At 38.3% G+C, this 9334-nt stretch overlaps 1 pseudogene across 1 annotated transcript; it reads left to right on the top strand.

The window, feature by feature from the left end:
• The first annotated feature begins 2350 nt into the window (after positions 1-2350).
• LOC110298760 (uncharacterized) lies at positions 2351-9109 on the top strand (annotated as a pseudogene). The gene is made up of 4 exons (XR_015048048.1): positions 2351-2383; positions 5815-5941; positions 6141-6201; positions 7714-9109. The product of XR_015048048.1 is annotated as an uncharacterized LOC110298760 (transcript).
• Positions 9110-9334: the final 225 nt, after the last annotated feature.

Below are 9334 nucleotides of genomic sequence, written 5' to 3'. Positions count from 1 at the left end.
AACTGCTTTAATATTAGTTTCTCATTAGAATAATACTTTCTGAATCTTTGGCTTCCCTCAGGCTTGTAATTAAGGATTGCATTGTACACCTCATCCTGCCTCTGTGGTCCAGTGACTTGAACGCATTCCTGCAAGTCTTTCAGGCTTGACCCTTACTAATCAGTGAAATGGAAAAGAGACCAGTACGTGAGGGTCCTCTGACTTCCATCCCTTTTATTGGGCATTTATAATGAAATGGAACTTGAGACAGAATTGACTTCACTGACCAACTCTGATGCTGCTGTATTCATAGCACAGAGAGGGATGGGGAGATAAGGGGGGGTACCTTTCATGTTTCACAATATTTGGTTATCATTAGATATGGTAGTCATTTCATCAAATTTTGATAATCAGTAAAAGTCCTGACTGGCAAATTTGTCAGTTTCATAAACCTGGGCAATCAAAACTCTGGATAAAGAACTGAACTCATTTTTAGAAACCAAAATTCTATAGTTTCACCAAATTAACCAATACAGAAGATATGAACAGACTGGTGTGGCTCTTCCTAACAGGAATGTTATTACTCCTGTCTGAAAATGCAGAATCAGGGAGAAAATATGCGAGTAATACCTGGTGTGCTCTAATACTTACATCTAGTCCCTAGAGAATATCGACCCACAAAGCTGATCTCAACTTTAAAATGATTTTTGAGATTTTACTTAAATCGTTTCTACCTTCTCATTCCTCCCTACTATTAAGCTTCAAACCCTGGGACAAATGACCTATGTAACAAGTCAAAGTGGACCTGTCCTTGAGGTTCTCCCAGCATCCTTCAGAGTCTACCTATTAGAGGATATGGCTGTTGTATCACAACCTCCAACATAGTGATTGGATTGCCCTTCTCTGTGCAGATCTTCCTGATGTAATTGGGCCATTTTGGTGACCTGGTCCTTTTCTCTACCATTTCCCTCCTTTCCCTTTGCTCTGTTTCTCTTCTCCTCCCTCTCTTGCATGGCTCATGTTCATGACTACTCTGACCTCTCCAAGGTGTCCATGCCTTTGCCTATGTCCTCCTTTTTTCCCTAATAAACTTTCCACGCCATTATACATAGGAGCAACCTCGTGTTTTGTTTTGTTTTTTCTTTTCATTTTTTTCCCTTTTACCTCCATTTACCAAACCTTGTTTTCACATTCATGGCAAGTTTTTGCTTTATCCATTGTTACTGTTTGAATTTGACTGACGTTTGGGTGCAGGACTTACTTTCTATGAAGTAGAGATGACTGCACTGTAAACTGATTGTGTCATGTAATGTTCACAAAGAGGACCCTGTGCCTTGGAAGGAGAACAGGAAGTGCTCTGGTGACTCCAAAGTTTGACTAAAATACATTTTCTCAGTCTAGGGCTCTGTCTGGCCAGACGGTGGAAGGACAGAGCTAGGAAGGCCTCACTGTCTGAACCTTTTGATCTTTGATCCCTGAATGGAGGAGCTGCTACTTTCCTGAGAACTGGTTTGGTTGTATTAGCCAAGGAAGGACTCTGGGTAAGCCAAGAAATTAGTAGTACTAGTGGGTGGGGGCTTACAGGTTCATTCCAGGATTCTTTTCTAAAGTAGCTGTAGGGAGCTATGAGGGAGTTCAAAAGCCATGCCATGTTCAGTTTGAAGCCACTGCCACCAGACCAGGAAGAGCAGATTGCTGAACTATTAAGAGTCCAGTTAGCTAAGGAGTGGAGTGTACTGTGAGCTAGATTGTGGTTTTGTTAGTACATCTGGTAGCCTGAGTAAAAGCTCTTGGTCCTTGAGCATCACTGAGTATGAATTCCCTAGGGAGGAATAGCCCTGGCAATGGATGGGTGTGGTGCTTATAGTATCTCCGTCCATGGTACACACAGAGGCATTGGTTTTGGGATGCAGTGGGAAGACCACTGGAAACCTGGAGGTCTAGTTCCTAGAAGTTCTGACCATTGCATTCCACATTCTGTTTTGTGTGATAAGTTTTCCCAATAGTTAAGAAACTGGTAGAGAGAAGGTGATAGAGATCATCCTTCAGTAATATTTGATCAGAATCTCTTGAAATTTTCATGACCACCAGCCACACTGATGTGATTCAAGGAAATTCAACTATTGGGCGTAATAGGAGTTTTGAAGATGCAGAGGTTTACCAGGTGTGCATGGTATTGTGAAGGCGGACATGTCAGATTCCACATCTTGTGACAAAATCCATGTGTCAGGAAGTAGACATAAAATTACTGTTCAACATAATGTTTTGTCCAAATCAGTAATACTGGGAATTCCTGAAACCAAATTTGGGCCAGAGAGTTTACAGAACCAAACAGACCTTACCTTTCTGATCACCTTCACTTCCAAAGAGCATGGAGCCTCTCAGTGTGGAAGAGAGACCAGCAGTAAGTGGAGAGCCAGAAATATGACAGTAGAGATGCCTCTATGAGTTATTTTGTGGGAATTATAAACCTCGTGCTCGGAAGTTAAGAGAACCGACTGCTCTTCTGAAGGTCCTGAGTTCAAATCCCAGCAACCACATGGTGGCTCACAGCCATCCCTACCAAGATCTGACTCCCTCTTATGGAGTATCTAAAGACAGCTGCAGTGTACTTATATATAATAAATGAATAAATCTAAAACATAAAAAGTGGCTAATCCACAATTGGAGTGGAATAAAAGCAACTGCTGGTGGAAAGTAAAAACAAAGTCTGTGGTTCATGGAGAAAAACAGCACTAGGGAGTTTCCATGGTAGTCAAGTGCTGACACAGACAGGAGTTTTAACCATGGTATCACTATTAAAGAGCACACCATTGCTCTCTATTGAAAGCCGAAGATGGTTCCCAAATGTATCCTGCTAAGACTTGGAGTAATGTAATGAGTAGACAAAGTGTTTCAGAGTTCCAGGGAGCATCTATGCAAATGTGTTGGAATTGTGGTCCAAGCGCTGCAGGGTCTATCATCACAACTTGGAAGTCAATTTGGCTCGATGACTTATCTTGTACTGGTTCTGGAATTAGGAAAGATGAAAAAGATAATGTCATGAATTCTTAGTGTGTGGTTTTAGTTGCTCCCTTATTCCAGCCGTCTATGTTTGAGAGAATCAGAGCTGCACTGAGGAGACTGTAAGACTTCCCTGCATGAAAATGTGAGGTTGAAGCCTGAGTTGCATTTTGAGACCACAAGATGCTGATCCATCTGAGTGATGAGACATCTGCCATGGACCACTGTGTGTAGGGACTGGAAGTAACCAAAGAGGAAGACTTATGAGAAGGAGTAAGGCCATCTAAGTCCTTTGAACCTGAAGCTGCATGAGTCTGAGACACAACTACAGGATTGGGTGTTTTTCCTGCTGGGGTTCTGTCTTGCTTTGGTTTAATCTTCTCTAATTTTATAATTATATATATATATATATATATATATATGTGTGTGTGTGTGTGTGTGTGTGTGTGTGTGTGTATAAACTATATAATTTGCTAACTTTATATGTCCTTTATTTTGGAATGGGAATATGTATTCTATGACACTGTATGCTGGAAAGGAATAAATATTTTCTGATTTTACAAGATGTATTAGTCAAGAGAATTCCTTGACTGTCAACAGAGACTTTGGACATTTTAACAGGGTACAAGTTGTTGCACAATATGGGAATCAGTAAAGGTAGACTATAAATATTTTCATCCTGCGATGACCATGAACTTAGAGTGACCAGAGTCAGAATGCAGTCAATTGAATGAAAAATCTTCCTATCTGTGATGATGTCTTTGCACATCATTTGTCCTTAATAACTATTTGAGGGGAGGTCTTTGAAGCTTGTGTGAGAGGAAAGTTTCTAGATGAAAGTCCTCCTTGAGGATAGGATTGGAGTGTTCATAGACCCATTTCGTGTTCTTTGTGTCTACTGGCTTGTGGTTAAAAGTGATCAGTCAGCTTCTTTCATGCTGTCATCATATAGACTCTATCTCTAAATCAAATATGAGAGTGTAGGAGCAATTCCCATTCAGTCCTACCTGATTTTGCTATTGTAATGTTTTTATACTTTTAATTTTGTTGTTTTTGTTTTTGAAGACAGGGTTTCTCTGTGAAACCCTGGATGTCCGGAAAGTAGTTATGTAGACTAGAATGGACCTACATTTAGAGATCTACCTATCTGGCTCTTTACCTATCTGGTTCTTTTGGGCTGGGATTACATATGGATCAAGATGCCTGGCTATATTGTTTCAGGGCTTGGAATGGATGGTTTTTTGCACATGACAAGCATGTATTGTTGTTTTTTGATTCACTGAAATCTTGAATAATGAAATTTACCAGAGAATATTATTCTAATTCCCAGGATGGCACATATTCATGACATTAATACTGCCTGATCATTCTGATTCATTTGATTATTTATTTATTTATTTATTATATGTAAGTACACTGTAGCTGTCTTCAGATGCACCAGAAGAGGGCATCAGATCTTATTACGGGTGGTTATGAGCCACCATGTGGTTGCTGGGATTCGAACTTCGTACCTTTGGAAGAGCAGTCGGGTGCTCTTACCTACTGAGCCATCTCACCAGCCCCAATTCATTTGATTTTAAGAGTGAGACTTTCTTCCTAAATGTTGCCTATGTTTTAAAATTTTTTGAATGACTATGAATGCAAATGCACCTCTGTGTACGTGGTACTCACTATAGGCAAAAGATGGCCTCAGTACTCCTGAACATGGAGTCATGAATAGTTCTAAGCTTCAATGGTAAGTACTGGCAAGTGAGTCCTGTATCTAAGACCAGCAAGAGATATTAAGCACTGAGCCATCTCCCCTACACTATGTTGTTTATTTATGAAAAGCATTTACTTTGCTAATGTTTCCATTTGTTCATTATAACTTTAAACATCGATTGCCTTTAAGTAACATCTTATTAATGTCACATTTTAAACTGGGGAATTTCAGGCTCTTGAAATAAGAAGACACAACTACAGTGACTATTTACTTCTTTGTAGGAAGTTCACTGAAAACTTCTGAGGTTCTTTTGATCTTTCTTCTTTGAGTTTTTTGTTTGTTTGTTTGTTTTGTTTTGTTGTTGTTGTTGGCTGCTTTTCTTTGATTTGCTGGGGTTTTTTTGTTTTGTTTTGTTTTGTTTGTTTGTTTTTGCTGTTGTTGTTGTTTGTTAGATTTTTTTGCAGCAGAGACAGGGTCATAATGAGTAGTGCTACCTTTCTGGAACTTGTTTAGTAGACAAGATTGGCATACAAGGCAATGAGATATACATGCCTGTACTTGGTGAGCATTGCGATTAAGGGCATGAGCGAATGGACTCAGCTAGCTAATAGTTTTTTGTTGTTTATACTGATTTATCAGTGGTGTTAATCTGTTTGCCTCTCCCCCCCAAATTTGAATTGGCATTTGTTTTGTTAGGTTATATGCTCTTCAAAGAGCAGAGCATTCTCAAGTGAACCTCATAATTTGGTTTTCTTTTTTTTTTTTCATTTAAAAAATCTTTATTTATTGTTATACATTAGTACACGATAGCTGTCTTCAGACACACCACACCAGAAGAGGGCATCAGATCTCATTATGGATGGTTGTAAGCCACCATTTGGTTGCAGGGATTTGAACTCAGGACCTTCAGTAGAGCAGTCAGTGCTCTTAACCACTGAGCCATCTCTCCACCCCATAATTTGATTTTCATAATTTAGTTTGTAAATGACTTCATGATTATACACCAGAATTTCTCTGTCATGGGCTATGTGTGGGGATTATCAAGACCAAGTGAATATATTGTCATTGAAGTATTCATTACAGTATTATCAATGTCACACTTTGTGTTGTACACATGTATGAGATTTTAGGATGCATTGACCTTTGATGATGTGCATGTACACTTCACTCGGGAGGAGTGGTCCTTGCTGGATCCATCTCAGAAGAGACTTTACAAAGATGTAATGCTGGAGATCTACAAAAACCTCACTGCTATAGGTAAACCTGAATTTTCCTTTAAGTTTTAAAATAAGGTGGGAGAAGAGCTGAATTCTTTGTTATTGATGGCCTTGTATAATCTTGAATGAGAATAAGGAAGAATGAGGCAGATAAAGCAGACATGGTTCTAAGGTTTACTGAAAATAGTGGCTTATGGACTAATTTCCAACAATAATTATTTTCTGGTCCTATATTTTAGGCTACAAATGGAAAGACCATAACGTTGAAGAACATTGTCAAAATGATAGAAGATATGGAAGGTAATTATTCGTAAAACCTTATTCTAATGAGCTTTTGAAGAAAATTTAATGTGTTCTGTAAGTTTTAAGGAGCAGCAACAGTATTTTTTTTCACCACTTCAAGTTAGTTGTTGAATATTAGATTCTCACAAAGCCAAGTACTTCGATTCCAGGCAGCTGATAGGTTGTTGCAAAGCATTCCTCTATCACATTATTTCTTAACAAATATGACTATTTGAATCATATCACCATTAGAGCTATACTGTAGCACTTCCATTCCATGTACATTCACACCACTCAGATATTTCAAATTCTACACACACTGAATAGGTGCTATGTGTATATCCAAAATCTTCTACTGAGCAAATAGTCCATGGTAAAGCTGTTGTTACTCATACTTGTCTTAAATATGCTAAGTTTAGTGAGAGGGAAGATTTATGAGCATTAAGGATGTTGTTCTGGTTAAACCTTAATCCCTACCCTACACTTAATGTCTATGAGGAACAAAAAGTCAAGCTGTGTGAATGGAAGGTGGAAACCCTTTATTTGTTATTCTTTTAATAGGTATATCATATGTCATACTGGATTCAGGCCAAATGAGCCGAGGAATTTTGAAAGAAACAAAGTATCTGTCTTTCCTAAAACTATTTATTAGGTCATTTATTGTTGCAGTAAATCTCCAACCCAATAGGCCCAGGCCATAAAAACACAACTCACTTAATATGAAAGCATACTGTGCGCCTAGATTGGGCAGATCTACTGCTACTCACTCTACCATCTTGTCCAACCATGAGACCCCTGCGAACTTGTAGTTTCTCCAGGACATGTGCTTCTGCTCTGCTTTTCTTCTTCCTTCTCCTCTGTATCCTCTCCCTCTTCCATTTTCTCCTTCTTCTCTCTTCCCATCTTCCACTCAACCTTCCCTTTAATGTGCCCAATCATCAGCTCTCTTTATTTTACAAATTAAGGTGGGAAACAGGTTTATAGGAAATCACCTGAGGGCTGACTCATTCCATAATTATAGTGGTAAATTGTGAATTCATGCAGTTTTCTTCAAGTATCTGAAAAACTTGATGTATAAAAAGTTTGGTATAAATGTGAGCCATGTAATAAATGGCCGAAACATCACAGGTATCTCTAATGATGAAAAACAGCCCACAAGGAAGGGTAACACCAAGATTGTAAAAAATGTGATTAAACATTTTTTTCAAAGATTCATTTTATTATTTATTTTATGTGTGTGAATTCACTGTCACTTTCTTCCGACACACCAGAAAAGGACATGGAATTCCATTAGAGAGCCACTATATGGTTGAGCCACTATGTGGTTGCTGGGATTTAAACTGAGGACCTCTGGAAGAGAAGTCAGTGCTCTTAACAGCTCAGCCATCTCTCTAGTCCTGTGATAAAACTCTTAAGATCTGAATCTACCTTACAATTAAATCAAATTGTAAAACTAATTCATACAGATAGAAAGGATTCATCGTTGTCATTAATGTAATAAAATTTTACATATCCCCATTATCATTGCAGACATGAAAGAAGTCCTGCTGGAGAGAACCACAATGAATATACACAATGTGATAAAGCCTTCACATATCACAGTCATCTTCAAAAGCTTGAAAGAAACCAAACTTGAGAGAAACACTCTGAAGGCTTTCAACATATGGAAGCCCTTGCATGTCAGAGTTCTCTCCAAATACATAAAATAACAGATACTGGAAAGAAACCCTACAAATGTAATCAATGTGATAAAACCTTTGCGCAGCTCAAGTATCTTCGAATACATGAAAGAATACATACTGGAGAGAAACCTTACAAATGTAATCAGTGTGATAAAGCCTTTGCACAAGGCAGTAATCTCAAAGTACATACAAGGATGCATACTGGAGAGAAACCCTATGAATGTAATCAATATGGTAAAGCCTTTTTACAATCCAGCTGTCTTCGAGTACATGAAAGAACACATACTGGAGAGAAACCCTATAAATGTAATCAATGTGATAAAGCCTTTGCACTGCTCAAGTATCTTCGAATACATGAAAGAACGCATACTGGAGAGAAACCTTACAAATGTAATCAGTGTGATAAAGCCTTTGCACAAGACAGTAATCTCAAAGTACATACAAGGATGCACACTGGAAAGAAACCCTATGAATGTAATCAATGTGGTAAAGCCTTTTTACAACCCAGCTATCTTCGAGTACATGAAAAAACACAAACTGGTGAGAAACCCTACAAATGTAATCAATGCGGTAAAGCCTTTGCACAGGTCAAATATCTTCGATTACATGAAAGAAGACATACTGGAGAGAAACCTTACAAATGTGATCAATGTGGTAAGGCCTTTACACAAAGCGGTCAACTTCAAACCCATAAAGTAATACATATTGGAGGGAGACTCTAAGTATGTAATCAGTGTGATGAAGCCTATTCACACCAGAGTCATCTTCCAATACATGAAAGAATACATGCTGGAGAGAAACCTTATAAGTGTAATCAGTGTAGTAAGTCATTTTTATCTCACAGTCATCATCAAGCTGATGAAAGAACACATACTGGATAAAAAAAAAAACCCTACAAATGTAATGAATATGATAAAGCCTTTTCACAGCCCACGTATCTTCAAATACATGGAAGAACACATACTGGAGAGAAACCTTACCAATGTAATCAGTGTGATAAAGCCTTTGCACGAGGCAATAATCTCAAAGTACATACAAGGATGCATACTGGAGAGATTCCTATGAATGTAATCAACGTGGTAAAGCCTTTTATATGACTAATCTTTTGGGATGCATAAAAGAACAGATACTGGAGAGAACCATTACCAACATAATCAGTGTGGTAAAGCCTTTGCAGAAAGCAGTCATCTTCAAACCGGTAAAGTACTACATAGTGGAGACACTCTGCAAATGTAATCAGTGTGATAAAGCCTCTTCACAACAGAGTGGTCTCCAAATACATAAAAGGAAACATCTGTAGAGAAACCTTAGAAATGTAGTCAATGTGATGAAGCCTATTCACAACACAATGGTCTTACCTACAATAACTCATACTGGACAGAAACCCTATGAACGTAAGGGATTTGGTAAAGCCTTTGCACATTACAATAAGCTCCAATTACATAAAAACGACCATACTGAAGAAACTC

Source organism: Mus caroli, unplaced genomic scaffold, assembly GCF_978045245.1.
Source record: "Mus caroli unplaced genomic scaffold, Mus_caroli_1 scaffold_8, whole genome shotgun sequence".
Lineage (NCBI taxonomy): Eukaryota > Metazoa > Chordata > Mammalia > Rodentia > Muridae > Mus > Mus caroli.
This window is presented reverse-complemented; position numbering and strand designations above follow the sequence as displayed.